General features: G+C 44.0%; 1 protein-coding gene across 1 annotated transcript in view; it reads left to right on the forward strand.

The window, feature by feature from the left end:
- Positions 1 to 17,713, forward strand: part of LOC126176824 (transmembrane protein 117-like) — a 300,039-nt gene that overhangs the window by 200,110 nt on the left and 82,216 nt on the right. The window lies entirely within an intron of this gene.

Genomic DNA, 17,713 nt, shown 5'->3' on the forward strand with positions numbered 1-17,713 from the left:
TTCATAAATTCTTCACTTGACGCTTGTTTTTGAAACCCAGCAAGTAGGCTTTTTCGGAATAGTTTCCGTCTATCTTCAAGTGTCTTCCAGTTGAGTTTTTTCAGCGTCTCCATGAAGCTCTTCCATTGGTCAAACAAATCCGTGACCATATATATATGAAGCCAGTAACTGTTCTCGACCATTTGTGCTGCCCATTCTTTGTATACGTTCATGTAAACGCTTTTAGTCCTATTGGGTACGAACCCCACACATTTGAGCAACACAGTAAGATAGGTTGCAGCAAGTGTTTCTTTAAGCAATGTCCTTTGCAGACTGATTGCATTTTACTGGTTTATTACCAACGAACCAAAGTCTACCACCTGTTTTACCTAAAACTAATCGTTTCATTTCGTATCCTTGCAAACTGTTAAACGAGCTATTCAAGAAACACTTGGTGTCACATTGTTTATTTAAACGTCCGTCCACTCCGGTGACTTTTAACAATTTATGACCAAGGTAAAGTTTGACTGTTAAGTTAGTTTGGCGTGTTACAATATGCACTTGAAAATGCGTGCACAGCCATAATTATGTAACAGTAAAGCGTACAAAAGAAAAGCGTATGTTAATGCAAGTAACAATAGCCTGAGCGGTAGATTATTGTCATTCAGGAAACTCTGAATAAGATCTGACGGAATAGTTGTGCAGCTCTTTACAGGCTTTAAAGATAACTGCATCCTCTGTTGAAAGTATAAGGTTATTAATAATATTGTTTCCCAGGTCATTAATAAGAAACTTGAACAGCAACGGTCCCATCACACTTCCCTGGGGCGTACCGGAAATAGCTTATAGATCTGTCGATGACTCTCCATCCGAGATAGCATGCTGCGTTCTCCCTATCGAAACGTCCTCAATCCAGGTACAAATTTCATTTGATACCCCATACATTCGTAAATAAGCGTTGGTGTGAACAGCAGGGTTCTCAAAACACTTCCTTGGGGCACACTGTAAGTTACTTACGCAGCTGACGTTGACTCTTCTTCCAAGATAACATGCTGCGTCTTCCCAGCTAAGGACTCCTCAATTCAGTTACAAATTTCGAATGATATCTCACATGGCGGTATTTTCGTCAACAGGCGTTGATTTGATAAAGAGTCAAATGCTTTTCGGAAGTCACGAAACACGGCGTCAACTTGATACATGGCTTTCAAAGATTCATAGGGATAAATCATGAGCTGAGATTCGCTTGACTCATGTTTTCAGAATGCATGTTAGTTGACATGGAGATCATCCTGTCCAAGATTTCCCATATGTTTGAGTTCAGAATGGTTCTAACAAGAGGGAGGTCTGACATGCGAGTCTTCGCTTTTGGTAAAATTTCTCAATGACGTTCCGTATTGAAAACAAAGAGACGCATGTTTCAGCTTTTTGCAACACATTGTCTAGTTTTTGAAAACATCGGGGTCAGAGTAGATGACGAAAAAACATATTTTCAGTGCTATGCATTAAAATATCGCTTAAAAATAAATATTTTTATTAACGACATGGGTTCCAAAGTTATTAATGTTCGAGGTAATAACTTTTTTGCGTTTTCATTGGGTACCCGTCGTTCTGAGGGTTTAGCAGAGCGAGATCGGCGGTGGAGCGAATAGCAGCCGTCACGGTAGCTCAGCGACTTCAGTCGGAGGACTTGCAGCCCTCTATAATAAAAAAAAAATCTGACTGAAGTTTTCAAATTACTAAACCGTGTTCGATTCTTGATAGTGGCTTCTTTCATTCGAAATTTTTTCGTGGTACTTGATAATTTTCTGATAACGGGAATATCTTTCTTTCCTTTTCTTGAAATAAATCATCGGCAGGTATGATTAATAATCAAATAATTACACATCAAATGCTACGATATGACTTTCGTAGATGATGGTGCGCAACCGACCAGCACTATGAAAGTCACACCAGCGAAATATACCTATCTTTGTCTACTGTGTGACGTTTACTTCTTCCGACATGTCATTGCTCGACTACAAAATCATGCAACATCACAGCAGAGCAGAGAATTACAAGATAGGGCAATTGCTACCAAAACTCATGCATTGGTCCATAACCAGTTCTCCATGCCAGTCTTTCAAGATATGCTTTTTTACGCTTGGTACGCATCCGAATTGATATCTGATATATCTGTTTTTAGCAGTGTGGACCAGATAGTTTTGCACGAACAGTGTACCGAAAAACTTGCCAGAGTGGCGAGATTTCGTTCGTGTGTTGAGCGTAGTGCGAGAAATATTTATGTTCTCCCTATTTCTATGATAAGTTTCATCCCACTGGTTGCGAGAACGCTCACGAATAGAAGATCAGTTAGAATTACGTAATAATAGACTTTGAGTGTATTTTAGTACTATGTATCACGATGAAAACAATTGTCAATGCATTGTATGTACCTATTTGGTTACTAATCACACCTACCGACGTTTAATTTTTTTTTTTTTCAAAAAGGAAAAGAAAAGTAGTCCGAGTGTCAGAATATAATCAGATACACCAAAAGAAACATGAATTACAAAAAAAAATGTCACGACAAAGAATCGAAAACGGCCCAGCGGTTTGGTGATCTAATGCCTCGATCGCTCAATCGCCGACTTCATTCTGCTTAACACACTGTACGACAAGTACCTACAGAAACGTTAATAACTCAAACATTATTAACTTAAGACCCCATTTTATATTAATAAAAAAATGTTTTTAGACGATCTTTCGATAAATACCATTGAAAATATGATTTTTCGTCATCAACTTTGACCTCGATTTTTTCAAAAACTAGGGAGTGTCTACCAAAAAGCCGAAAAAGATGTCTCTTTATTTTCATTATAGAACGTCCTTGCAAAACTTGATCGAAATCGGTGACTCACATTTCGGACCATCCCCTTGTAAGATTCTAACATTCTGCGTGGTGTCTGTTTGTTCTATATCGTGTCTCCCTACCACTTTCGCGCAACGACGCTCTGAGCGTGTTTTTAGGGAATTGACTAGTTTGAACCTGGGACCTGTTGCTGGTAAGGAGACGCCAGACCACACATGACATGTAGAGTTCAGAAGAGTTCAGTGAGACTAGCGATGATATAACCAAATACTTAATGATTTCAGCGTCTGCTCCACTGCACTCCCTGTAAAAGAATCTTAATACTAACTAAATTTAGTGGAAGGGGTTCAAGGCTTTCCTATTTTTAGTTAGCTGGTAAAATAACGTCGAAAAAGCAGTTAAGTTTACCATTGGAAATTTTATTCTACTCACAAAACATTGTTCATAAATCGCACTATTGATAAAAGGAAACGTTTTAATACAGGATGATAAAAACCAACTGCGTTCAACAAAAATGTGAACGAATATTCCCTGAGTGGGTTTCCAAGTTCTACAATGGATCGAAGAATGACCTATGCCATATCACATCTATAATCTAGGTTTAAATTAAGTTTCACAAAAGAGAAAACTAACAAAATGGTCTAGCGTGACCCTCAATTATCTTTAATTACTTATCTAACTTGTCGTAAATTACAGTGGCTGATGTGGCTTCTCAATAACTATACAACAGAAAAATCATCGCGTTTCAGATTTTTACTTCAAGTGGCAAATGTGAACACCATGAGCTTTAATTGACGATCGACACTAGTATTATGCAAAAATGGGGTGTAACAGATGAGACCTCTGCAGTTCTGAGTGAAGCTTTATTCGCTGTTATGCGGCATCGCGTGCGTTCATTACCTTGTCGGTGTTGGTCAGGGGGCGGCGTGAAGCACAGCTCCGCTCACCTCGCCGTCTCGGAAGCAACTCTCTCCTAACTTCTCCTTACTACAATTTACCGAAGTTGGTTTAAAGAAACTATCTGGCAGTGGTTTCATCTGACCAGTCAGGGTCTCAATGTTAACCTTAAGCTCCGCCTACAAAAATTCTGTCCATCCAATGAGAAACGTTATACTTTTCGTGGTGGGGCAATGTTTTTAAAGTTTGCAACGTAACAGAGACGCGAAAAAGTCTCACGCTAAAACTTGCAGCTGGTGTGGTCCTTTTAATGTTTTCGTAAGATCTATACTGTTCTTCTGGAGGGCTCTATCTTTTAACATGGGCTGGGGGGTGGTCCTGACGTAACACAGACGCGAAAAAGTCTCACGCTAAAACATGCGGCTGGGGTGGCCCTTTTTGTGTTATCCTAAGATCTTCACTGTTCTTCTGGAGGGCTCTAGCTTTTAACATGGGCTGGGGGGTGGTCCTGACGTAACAGAGACGCGAAAAAGTCTCACGCTAAGGCTCTAGCTTTTAACATGGGCTGGGGGGTGGTCCTAACGGTTAGCTGGCGATGTGGGTGTCCGTCCCTTATCGTAGGGCCTTCTAACTTAACACGGTTCTGCTCTCGCCTTCTGTTCTCGTTTCTCCCCTCGGAACTGCGTCTGTCTCACGGTGGAAAGGTATGACATGCATTTAGGCATTCTTGTGTTAGTCTGTGGTATTCCATTTGCTCACTCGTTACTCGTATTACTTTGGTTAATTTAATGTCACGATTTATTCGGAGCTATGTGACATACTACTGGATTTGCTTATCATGTCAGGGTTTTCATGGAAGGTGTTGGATTTGCCTGACACCTTACAAGATGCTACAACAGATTGATGTCAAAGATACTGGACTATAGCTTTGTGGATTTCTTTTGCTACCCTTCTTGTTTGGGTGGGTCAAGGGCAGCAGTGCGTTTCCGAGGGGTCACGTCAGAAAAGTTCGAGACTGAGACAAATATAAAACAAGGGGATGCTCCCTCATGTGTTCTGTTCAATTTCATATCTGAAAATGCAATAAGGGATTGTAGGCAATGGGGAGGGCTGGAGTACAGATTGACGTATTTTCAGTTGTCTCGCATATACAGATGATATAGTACTGTTCAGTGCAGTCAGGCCATGAGCTGAAATAAGTGTACTAGAAAATGGATAACTGAACACAGAAGGTTGAGCTAAAGGTGAATCAAGACAAAACTGAGTTCACGCAGTTAGGAAGAAGACAAGAGCGGCAACAATTTCTTGACATGGGTGGCATGAGGTTCAACAGAGTTCACCAATTCAAATACTTGAGACCTTGGTTTACCAGCAACAACATAGAAATGGAGATCAAGGAAAGAACTGCAGTGGAACCGAAATGCATGTATTCCCTTAGAAATACGCTCTGCAAATACTAAGATGAGATTCTATAACACAGTGATATGCCTAGCAGTCATCTACGGTTCAGAACCGTGGAGCATTACAAAACGTAAAGAGAAAAAATTATTAATATTTGAAAGGAAAGTAATGAGGAAGAGAAGTGGGTCAAAATGGTTCAAATGGCCCTGAGCACTATGGGACTTAACTATTGAGGTCATCAGTCCCCTAGAACTTAGACCTACTTAAACCTAACTAACCTAAGGACATCACACACATCCATGCCCGAGGCAGGATTCGAACCTGCGACCGTAGCGATCGCGCGGTTCCAGACTGTAGCGCCTAGAACCGCTCGGCCACACTGGCCGGCTGAAGTGGGTCAATCTTAGATAAAGGATAATTTAGGGGAATGAAGAAGAATGAGCAAATATACCTCACCATGCAACAACCAAAATAATACAAAAGCCGAAGAGTAAAAGAATGTAGTGGGCAGCCTATGTAGCCTGTATGACAGAAGATAGACAGGCGAAGAAATCCGAACACCAGAGGCCCCATAGGACGACCAAGCGACCAAGACAGCACTGAATGGACGACCTGGCGAAAGACCTGGCAGCCCTGGAGATTGAAGACACCTGGAGGATCCGAGAACAAATTGTGGAAGCAGCGCTCGGTCTACAGGTCCTGCGACCGCTGAATATGTATGTATGTACCAGCCTCCTTGTAGAAGGGTGTGCCATGCGCTTCCTTTCTAATATGGTGCACAGTTTTTGTTCGAGCGATTCATAGCCAATTTTTGTCAAAAAAGGAGTTCAAGTCAGCAACAAAGTCTGTGCATAAAGTACGATAGGTTCCTGTGATCACGAGAGCTTCACTGCTGCCGGCGACACCTGGGAGTTGAACTGTGTTCAAGAATGCGTCCCCAGAGGCGAGCTGCTCGGGGAAACAAAGAATTGGCGAGAAGCGGCCGCGGCGGCCCTTCAGCCGGCACCTGAGCGCGCCTCATTAGAGACGGCCGGATCCAGGTCAGGCCGTGCGCTCTCTAAAAACAACCTGTTGCCAGGCAACGCGCTGCTGCTGCTGGTGCTGGCTGCTCCACGGATCGATGAGAGCTGGCCGGCGCCGCGTGCACCTCTGGCTTTAGGGCAGGCCACGGCCGCCGCTCCACGACCCGCCACGCGCCCCTCGCTCTAACGGACTGACTTCACGCATGTGGCCTTTACCTACCAGGGGTAATCTAAGTCTTCCTACATGTCGCCTTCCAGTGTTTCCCAACGATGGATAACTTGGCGGAGATCTTCGCAGTAGAGGATTGCGGTTTGGCTATTCACGAAATATTATTCCATTCCATTGTGGCAAGGTGCTACAGGAACAAGTTTCGGATAATTCCAGAGTAAAAAAGTCTTTGTTGCGTAATTACATAATATCAAAGAAGCGTTTCACCCTTTTGTAGCGTCATCAGATCACGTACAAGTACACTACTGGCCATTAAACTTGCTACACCAAGAAGAAATGCAGATGATAAACGGGTATTCATTGGATAAATATACACTCCTGGAAATTGAAATAAGAACACCGTGAATTCATTGTCCCAGGAAGGGGAAACTTTATTGACACATTCCCGGGGTCAGATACATCACATGATCACACTGACAGAACCACAGGCACATAGACACAGGCAACAGAGCATGCACAGTGTCGGCACTAGTACAGTGTATATCCACCTTTCGCAGCAATGCAGGCTGCTATTCTCCCATGGAGACGATCTTAGAGATGCTGGATGTAGTCCTGTGGAACGGCTTGCCATGCCATTTCCACCTGGCGCCTCAGTTGGACCAGCGTTCGTGCTGGACGTGCAGACCGCGTGAGACGACGCTTCATCCAGTCCCAAACATGCTCAATGGGGGACAGATCCAGAGATCTTGCTGGCCAGGGTAGTTGACTTACACCTTCTAGAGCACGTTGGGTGGCACGGGATACATGCGGACGTGCATTGTCCTGTTGGAACAGCAAGTTCCCTTGCCGATCTAGGAATGGTAGAACGATGAGTTCGATGACGGTTTGGATGTACCGTGCACTTTTCAGTGTCCCCTCGACGATCACCAGTGGTGTGCGGCCAGTGTAGGAGATTGCTCCCCACACCATGATGCCGGGTGTTGGCCCTGTGTGCCTCGGTCGTATGCAGTCCTGATTGTGGCGCTCACCTGCACGGCGCCAAACACGCATACGACCATCATTGGCACCAAGGCAGAAGCGACTCTCATCGCTGAAGACGACACGTCTCCATTCGTCCCTCCATTCACGCCTGTCGCGACACCACTGGAGGCGGGCTGCACGATGTTGGGGCGTGAGCGGAAGACGGCCTAACGGTGTGCGGGACCGTAGCCCAGCTTCATGGAGACGGTTGCGAATGGTCCTCGCCGATACCCCAGGAGCAACAGTGTCCCTAATTTGCTGGGAAGTGGCGGTGCGGTCCCCTACGGCACTGCGTAGGATCCTACGGTCTTGGCGTGCATCCGTGCGTCGCTGCGGTCCGGTCCCAGGTCGACGGGCACGTGCACCTTCCGCCGACCACTGGCGACAACATCGATGTACTGTGGAGACCTCACGCCCCACGTGTTGAGCAATTCGGCGGTACGTCCACCCGGCCTCCCGCATGCCCACTATACGCCCTCGCTCAAAGTCCGTCAACTGCACATACGGTTCACGTCCACGCTGTCGCGGCATGCTACCAGTGTTAAAGACTGCGATGGAGCTCCGTATGCCACGGCAAACTGGCTGACACTGACGGCGGCGGTTCACAAATGCTGCGCAGCTAGCGCCATTCGACGGCCAACACCGCGGTTCCTGATGTGTCCGCTGTGCCGTGCGTGTGATCATTGCTTGTACAGCCCTCTCGCAGTGTCCGGAGCAAGTATGGTGGGTCTGACACACCGGTGTCAATGTGTTCTTTTTTCCATTTCCAGGAGTGTATTATACTAGAACTGACATGTGATTACATTTTCACGCAATTTGAGTGCATAGATCCTGAGAAATCAGTATCCAAAACAACCACCTCTGCCCGTAATAACGGCCTTGATACGCCAGGGCATTGAGTCAAACAGAGCTTGGATGGCGTGTACACGTACAGCTGCCCATGCAGCTTCAGCACGATACCACAGTTCATCAAGAGTAGTGACTGGCGTATTGTGACGAGCCAGTTGCTCGGCCACCATTGACCAGACGTTTTCAATTGGTGAGAGATCTGGAGAATGTGCTGGCCAGGGCAGCAGTCGAACACTTTCTGTATCCAGAAAGGCCCGTACAGGATTTGCAACATGCGGTCGTGCATTATGCTACTGAAATGTAGGGTTTCGCAGGAATCGAATGAAGGATAGAGCCACGGGTCGTAACACATCTAAAAAGTAACGTCCACTGTTCAAATTATCGTCAGTGCGAACAAGAGGTGACCGAGACGTGTAACCAATGGCACCCCATACCATCACGCCCGGTGATACGCCAATGTGCGTTCACCGCGATGTCGCCAAACACGGATGCGACCATTATGATGCTGTAAACAGAACCTGGATTCATCCGAAAAAATGACGTTTTGCCATTCGTGCACCCTGGTTCGTTGAGTACACCATCGCAGGCGCTCCTGTCTGTGATGCAGCGTCAAGAGTAACCGCAGCCATGGTCTCCGAGTTGATAGTCCATTCTGCTGCAAACGTCGTCGAACTGTTCATGCAGATGGTTGTTTTCGTGCAAACGTCCCCATGTGTTGACTCAGGGATCGAGACGTGGCTGCACGATCCGTTACTGCCATATGGATAAGATGCCTGTTATCTCGACTGCTAGTGATACGATAAACCGTAATCGCGATTGGCTACAATTCGACCTTTATCAGAGTCGGAAACGTGATGGTACGCATTTCTCCTCCTTACACGAGGCATCACAACAACGTTTCACCAGGCAACGCCGGTCAACTGCTGCTTGTGTATGAGAAATCGGTTGGAAACTTTCCTCATGTCAGCACGTTGTAGGTGTCGCCACCGGCGCCAACCTTGTGTGAATGCTCTGAAAAGCTAATCATTTGCATATCACAGCATCTTCTTCCTGTCGGTTAAATTTCGCGTCTGTAGCACGTCATCTTCGTGGTGTAGCAATTTTAATGGTCGGTAGTGTAGTTGGATAGGTAACCCAGCCGTCATAAAACCATACAGAATGGAAAATGGACGTAACAGTATTTGGATATGTAATCCATCGGTTACAAAAACATATAAAATGCAAGTTGGATCTGGAGCTGACTCCCCCATAGCAGAACAAAATAGGGCTACACTTACAAAATAAACGCGCTATGGGCCGCACACAGCACACTGTATACTACAGAAGGTAATTGAAAGAAACAGACAATGAGCCGAACAGATATGACACTTTCATTCAAAGACAATAAATACATTGAAGTCACCACGCTTTATGACGGTCGTCTTGGAATCACACGGACTGGAATAGAATTGTCTTCAGTGATGAGCACCGCACTGAATTGAGCCCCGATGCTCAGCGAAGACGTGTCTAGAGAAATCACGGACAAAGGTGGGATACGAACCTGACTGTCGCCCGCCATATTGTCCGGCAACCAGGAGTGGTGGTCTGGGGTACCATTTCCTTTGATAGCAACGCCGCTTTGGTTGTCATCCGCGCCACCTTTTCAGCATAGCAGTACTTCGATGGTATTCTACGCCACGATTTTTGCCCTTCACGGCAAGCTATCCTGGGCTTATATTTCATAAAGATAACGTCCGCCCGCACAATGGAGAATTTCTACTGCTTTTCTTAGTGCAGATCTCTCCCCGACTGACAACATTTTGGGCAGGGTCCACCGGGGATTTTGTAGATCTAACGCGCCATCTGGATAGAGTTTGGCACGATATCCCTCAGGAGGACATCTAACAACCGTATCAATTAATGCCAAGCCGTATAACAGCTTGCAGAAAGTTCGGAGATGGACCAACGTGTTGTTGACTTGCTCAGTTTACGAAGCTTATCTCTCTTGAGTAAAACATCTAATTTTTCTGAAATTGTAATCATTTGTTTGTCCGTACATGTACATCAAATCTGTCGATTTCTGTCCCATTAAGATAATTTCTTCTTGGTACGCATTTTTTTTATTATAGTGAATTTTGGTAAATCACAACAATTTTAAGCGTAATATTTTTCTCTTATTTTGCCCAGAACAACACACTGACCACCAACATAAGCTTTCCATTCATAAAAATCTTACCGCAAGACTAAGGAGGTTAACAATGAGGATCGGTGTGCCGGTCAGCCTGGATGTGGTTTTTAGAGCGTTTCTTACAACCTACTAGGTGAACACCTGGCTGGCATCCCAGTCCTGTCTCGTTTACACGATTCGCAAACATTTAGAAAACTTTCGCTCACTTTCACATGAATAACACTAACGCAGACAGTTGGGAAACACATATTCCGTCCCAGGTGGTAACAGGATGGCGATAGGAAGTGCATCCGGTCTCTCCCTGAATTAACCAGGCCAAATCCGTTACCAACCATGCGTGACAAAGAAAGAAAGATTCCCTGTCCAGAACTATTCTCCTGATTCACACCAGTCCCTCCAGGTCCTTGAATTCCATCCACTTCGCTTCATACGCTCACAGACTTGCAGCTCTTAGAACTCCTTCACCCTGTCTGTGTATTATTTAAATTCAAAAGAAATATTATACCGCTTTTATTCTGTTCACCAACCCTTTCCTGCTGCCATAGCGTATCAAGCAGTTTATCGTTTGGACTGTCAACACTTTTCTCCTTGACTCCATAGTATCAATCTTCATATCTCATTGTAAGGCCACTTTAACAGTTTACATTCCCTCATTCTTTGCTCCATCCCTCTCGTGTGCAATACGGCATTTTCGTCCCCATGTACTCCTCTTATAAACGAATGTTTAGAACTTATCCAACAATCTCGTGCATCTTTCCTTTCCTTCATATCCAGATCTCAAAATCCATCCACTTTGTGCCTGTTAACTGGAAGCTATATTGTATATCTTCAAGTCCCAGTGCTATATCTTACATGCGCCTATGCATCATCCTTGTACTGCCATTCTCCTCCACATGATCAGTTACTGTACGGACATTCCATCAGTGTTGCCTCACTAACGTGAGAAGTGTCATTCTCTCTCACCACATCGGCATCAACTGTTCTGTGGACACCTGAACCTTCGACATCAGGATCACCAACCACGCTATCTCCAGTCCTTAGCCTATAATCAGTTCACCACATCAGCTAATATATAACCATGTCTTCACCTCGATTTTGACACTATTTCCTGGCAATTCCAATATGTTGTGTTTTAAATAACCACCGCTTTCTGCTAATTATAGGGTTTCTGTTTTAAATCCCGCTGAGGAGGGTGATTCACCAAAGCTAGTGCATATATACTTATGAGAATCTGTATTGGTCACCTGCATGCTATTGTGGTGCTGAGTCCACAAGACACAGGAAACACTGATAGACGTCCGGTTACTGCTCCCCACTCACTGAGAATGGTCAGAGATGGGTCTAAGTGCTGCACATTTTACTAGATAACGTCACAGATATGATGAACAGAGTTGAGGGCAGATGACGTGAGAGACTACCCAACAACTCTCATCTCCGTGAGGTTTTCAGGCAATTGACATATTCGCTTCCCGCGCCCGGGTTCCCGGGTACGATTCCCGGCTGGGTCATGGATTCTCTCTGCCTCGTGATGACTGGGTGTTGTGTGCTGTCCTTAGGTTAGTTAGGTTTAAGTAGTTCTAAGTTCCAGGGGACTGATGACCATAGATGTTAAGTCCCATAGTGCTCAGAGCCAGTTGAACCAATTGACATATTTCGGGGCGATGGTGAGGTGCTTTTTGCTGAACGTGCGGGTCACTGCAGCGCACTGTCGGCAAACAGATCCATATGACCTAACACTACGGTCCGGTATGCTTAGCCCATGAAATACGATGGCAGATCCATCAGGAAAACCATTTCAGTCCATGTAAACATCCCCCACACTCGAATACCTTGATCACCTTCCCGAAGAGTACCCTACTGCAAGGAGAGTCCGTGCTTGGCGTAGTTTTCGTCGTGCTAGTATCGCCCCCCCCCCCCCCCCTACCCTCTAGAGCAGTATCAATGTGACCAGCGACCCATCGAAAAGGACTTATTTCCATGCTTCTAACGTCCAACGACGGTGTTCCTGCACCAGTGCCGGCCGTTGTGGCCGAGCGGTTCCAGGCGCTTCAGTCTGGAACCGCGCTGCTGCTACGGTCGCAGGTTCGAATCCTGCCTCGAGCCTGGATGTGTAATGTTCTTAGGTTAGTTAGATTTAAGTATTTCTAAGTCTAGGGGGCTAGTGACCTCAGATGATAAGTCCCATAGTGCTTAGAGCCACTTGAACCTGCACCAGTGCGGTGAGCAGAGGTACATTTTTGGAGCAATGAGGAGCTGATTTTGTAGTTATGCATGGTATAGCTGTTCACCGACTCTTGTTATTCGGCACTGAACTGTCTAATGATTTACTGCCATGTGACGTGTCTGCATACTATTATCATCCACGACAATCGACAGCAACACTTATCATTCAAACGTTATTGCACTTGGTAGTTGACCCTGAAGGCGGCTGTTTTCCCTGAATTTAGGTAATCGAGTACATGCTTGACATCGTGACATGTGAGAAGCTTTGTGCAAGCATTACATCGGGGATGGATTTTCCCTTTGATGTTTTGTGCCTCGAGAACCCATATTAAGTGCTGTTTCGCTTTCATGCAGGGAACTTTTTTTTGCAACTACTGAGAGAAACATTTAGTTCGAGCTGTTCATGAAGATACTATTGTTGGTTGATTAGATGCATGAAATGAAGATAAACAGCCCCCACGTGGTGGCGTATATTGGTAAATTCCTAGCTTCTAAATTTGACTAAAAATATCAAGGAAGATGTATTTTGATACTTTATTGACATCGAGCAGTAAGTAGCAGTTGGACAGCATGTTTAGTAACAAATAAGGCGGATTCGGCCTATCACGTAGAGAAAACGTTCTTACAGAGGTCTTTATTTTTGGAACTGATGTACAGCCGCATCCAGTCATTAGCCTCAATCTCATTTAGGAAAGCAGAGTTCTTGATATTGTAGGAAGTTAATGTGATGAAAGTATTCCTACATTTTGTAGACTACATTTGATGGAAAAGTTCTCCATTATTGTAGTATGGCTGTGACTGGTGTTCGTCTGCCTTTACCAGAGGTCCTCCCGACCGACTCCTGTACTGTTGTGTTTTTTGTGAAACGGTTGATGGAATTCTGTAACACCAGGGACGATTTGATTTACTTACTTCTATTACTTGTGCAATAGCGTGGCTTTTATGTGGCACTGTTTAACATGTCTTCTGCTCTTATTGTTCTGTAAGAAGCAGCTTTTTGGAGCGCGAATTTCCTAAAGTTAATTTAGTTTGGTTCTACGTACGATATTTTGAATCTTATTGTCGTAGAAGTATCGTCTTGCAATTGTACCTCGTTGTCCTGCGCTCGCCAGGATGTTCAAACTTTGGTATTTGCTTGCACATTTCACTTTAACACCCCATTTCACTGACGCTATGTGCGTGTTTACGTGTGTTTGGTGTTTATACTGTTGCCAACTGTTGCTGTGTGCTTTTCAGGAGTCTTTCGTTTCCGTTGTAGTGTCTGTAAGTAGTTTGATATTAGTTTGTTAGTTATAAGGAATAATATGAATAGCGCGGAACGCCAATATTTGGTGCTTTTTCTCTTTTTTGATTTTTTAATATCAATGTAAGTGTCAGTTGAGATTTAGTTACTATTTATATAGACTGGTTATGTTCTGCATTTCCGTTTGTTGTTCTTTTGGAGGTGACATGATCAGTGAGTTGCTACTTGAATTAATTTGGTCATTACTACTTTCTTGTTCACTGTAAGAGCACTTCGCATGTGAAAATTTTGCCTTTAATGTTAGGACTTTCCTGTTTCAAATGGTTCAAATGGCTCTGAGCACTATGGGACTTAACTTCTGTGGTCTCAGTCCCCTAGAACTTAGAACTACTTAAACCTAACTAACCTAAGGACATCACACACATCCATGCCCGAGGCAGGATTCGAACCTGCGACCGTAGCAGTCCCGCGGTTCCGGACTGCGCGCCTAGAACCACTAGACCATCGCGGCCGGCTTTTCTGTTTCAGTTGTATATTCTAATAAATTCCGTATCTTGTCCCATGTTAAGTGGTTTGCACCCAGCAGGAGTTAGTTGGTCCAGGAAACTTGCGCCATCGAAGAGAAGGATCCTTTACGTAACCCAGAAAACACTGGTTATAAACCTCACAACAGATCAAATCGACATTATCCGTTTTGGTACAGAGCCACCAGCTTAAACCCATTACATCGATTTCTGTTTTGTACCTAGCATGAAACACCCCTCCCCAATTATTATTATTATTATTATTATTATTTTCGATTATTCCCTTTTAAGAGAGCGATTGAACATGAGTAGTCATGATTTCTTCTTCTTTCTTCGTTCTTCCCAAACTCTCTTCATACGTTCACGGTGTTCTCTCTTGCGTTCTTCAGGCCATCTTTTTACCGTTCTGTTCTCCGTGTGTTCTCGTTTAAGTGTGTGTTTCTTTATGTTGTTTCTAAACTGTTCTCTATATTTATGTTGTCTTGTGTGATCCCCAGTTCTTTAATGTCTTTTTCTTCTTCAGTGCTCCACTTTGTCTTGTTTTTGCTCTTGTTTACTAGCCCAAAGTTTTGCCTTGTGAGCCTGCTTTTATTCATCCTGCTGATATGTCCATAAAATTTCATCCTTCTCTTCCTAATGGTATCTGTTATTCTTTCTATGTCTTTGTGAATCTCTCTAGTTGGCCTCTTCATCCAAATTTCTTCCAGAAACACTTGTCCATATATTTTCCTCAGAATTTTTCTTTCCTGCTTTTCAGTCTCTCTTATCTTCGTATGACCATGAATCACTCTAGTTTCTGCAGCATAAAGTACTTCTGGTAGGACTACTGTGTTGTAATGTCTTAGTTTCGCACTGACAGAAATAGATTTCTTATTATAGTGATTCCAAGTGAGCTTATATGCTTTTTGTAATCTGGAGATTCTATCTTTATTGGCTATTAAGTTCAGTACTGATGGTTGGATTATCTCTCCCAGTTATCTGAAGTGGGCAACTTGTGCCACTTTCCCGCACTGAGTAGTAACGGGGAGATTATCTGCTGGTTTGTTTTCAATATATTGTGTTTTCTCGTAGGAGATTTGTAGCCCAGTTTTCTGTGAGATTTCGTGTAGTTTTTCCAATGCAAGTTTGGCTTCCTCTCTATTGTTCGTTAGAGTGGCAAGATCGCCCGCGAAAACCAGACACTTCACCCTGATTCTCTGCTCTTTTTTAATCCCAAGTCGAATTCCTTTTATTTCCTTTTCCCATGTCCTCACAATTTTTTCCAGAACCATGTTAAATAGAAGGGGGGACATTCCATCTCCTTGCCGAAGACCAGTATGGATATGAAATGCTTCTGATGTTTCTCCCATGAGTTTAAAATTTGGAGGTTGTATCTGTTAATGCCTGTTGAATAACTGACCTTGTTTTCCTGTCAATCCTGAACTCCTCTAAAGTGTGGAATAATGTTTGTCTATCTACTGAGTTGTAAGCCTTTTTAAAATCGACAAAAGTTACCACAGTATTTCTACATCTTCTCATTTGCATAGCTGTTTTTATGTTCCATATCTGTTCGATGCAAGATCGACCTTTGCGAAACCCTGCCTGATACTCTCCTATTAACTGGTCCGCTTGTTCTTCTAGTCTGTTTAACATGGCCTTTGAAAGAATTTTGTATATTACCGGGAGCAGTGACATTCCAGTGACATTCCCCTGTAATTATTTGGATCGGTTTTTGCACCCTCCCCATATATGTATGTGTGTGTGTGTGTGTGTGTGTGTGTGTGTGTTATGTGTTTTTTTCCATATATGTATGTATGTGTGTGTGTGTTATGTGTTTTTTTTTTTTTAATTTTGTAAACCCTTCTAACGTGCCACAGATGAACACTATTTTAATAACAGTAATAGTAATAAACTGACTGAGAGAAACTTCCTGGGAGATTAAAACTGTGTTCCGGACCGAGACTCGAACTCGGGACAAGGGCTCTACCTCCTTTTTTTGTCGTTATGGACGTCACATGACATCCGTTCAAGTTCGTTTGTTGATCCTTCCACTCAGTTTTTTATTATAGAGGCCAACCGGCTCTCTGACCGAACACGCTGAGGTACCATGCCGGCAAAATGGTTCAAATGAACCACCTGAGCTAGCCAAACACGACTCACGCCTCGTCCTCACAGCTTTACTTCTGCCAGTACCTCGTCTCCTACCTTCCAAATTACACAGAAGCTGTTCTGCGAACCTTGCAGAACTAGCACTCTTGGAAGGAGGGATATTGCGGAGACATGGCTTAACCACAGCCTGGGGAATGTTTCCAGAATGAGATTTTCACTCAGCAGCGGAGTGTGCGCTAATATGAAACTTCCTGGCAGATTAAAACTGTATGCCGGACCAATACTCGAACTCGAGACCTTTGCCTTTTGCGGGCAAGTGCTCTACCATCTGAGCTACCCAAGCATGACTGCCCCGTCCTCACAGCTGTACTTCTGACAGTACCTCGTCTCCTACCTTTTAATGAACTAACTGATTACAATAAAATATATATCACGTCTTAATGTAATAACAACAATGATACTTTGCTTACATCAGTGCTTCGTACATCGTTTTGGCATAACTCCCAAGAGAAATACAGCATTTGAAAAACATTCGTTCGAAAATTTGAGACGAAACATGATATGCAATTCGTTTTTACAACTGCAACGAAATCTCCCAATTTTGACAACGTGACGTTTTATGCTATAGAAAGTCCTAGCGTGCGTTCGCTGTTACCAGTATTTCGTTTAGCACTGAGTTCCTGAATGCAGCAGGTCTGCTGCAGACCGTGGGTATGCGAGAGCATTAATGAGTGGAATGTTTTTCTTCCAATCGTTTTCACTCATGTTCATGAAGTCAATCTTTGTTATTTTTTTCTTAGTGGAAGGTCCTCCATTCTGTCCTGCTCTATTCAACTCATCATTGTACAGTTTGCACCGGTTATACATGTGGACTCAAACAATGTCGGATTTATTGTTGATAGGAGGTATCATCAGCCTATGATAGGCGCCTTTTCCTGGCTGGGATGTTCTATGCAGTCAGGCCACAAGCCCATCGACATGATAGGACCACACGCAAGCTACTGACAAGTATCAAGTAATTTCTAGAATCCATTGCCATTTTCGAGATTCTTGGTTTTCATCATACTTCATACTCTGAAAGGTAGCTGAAAAAAACGAAAATAAGTACACGTAAGAACATAAAGGCTTTTACCAAAACATTTTTTTTGTGGGGGGGGGGGGGGGGAGTGGTTGGGATCGTAATCATCCCCATGACTCTCTCCGCCCCCTCCCCAGACCAATACCTGATTCCGCTAGCCAGAGAGCAGACTTCTTATAAGCCGTCACCACCTAAGAAGAATTTT

This window comes from Schistocerca cancellata, chromosome 3 (assembly GCF_023864275.1).
Source record: "Schistocerca cancellata isolate TAMUIC-IGC-003103 chromosome 3, iqSchCanc2.1, whole genome shotgun sequence".
Classification (NCBI taxonomy): Eukaryota; Metazoa; Arthropoda; class Insecta; order Orthoptera; family Acrididae; genus Schistocerca; species Schistocerca cancellata.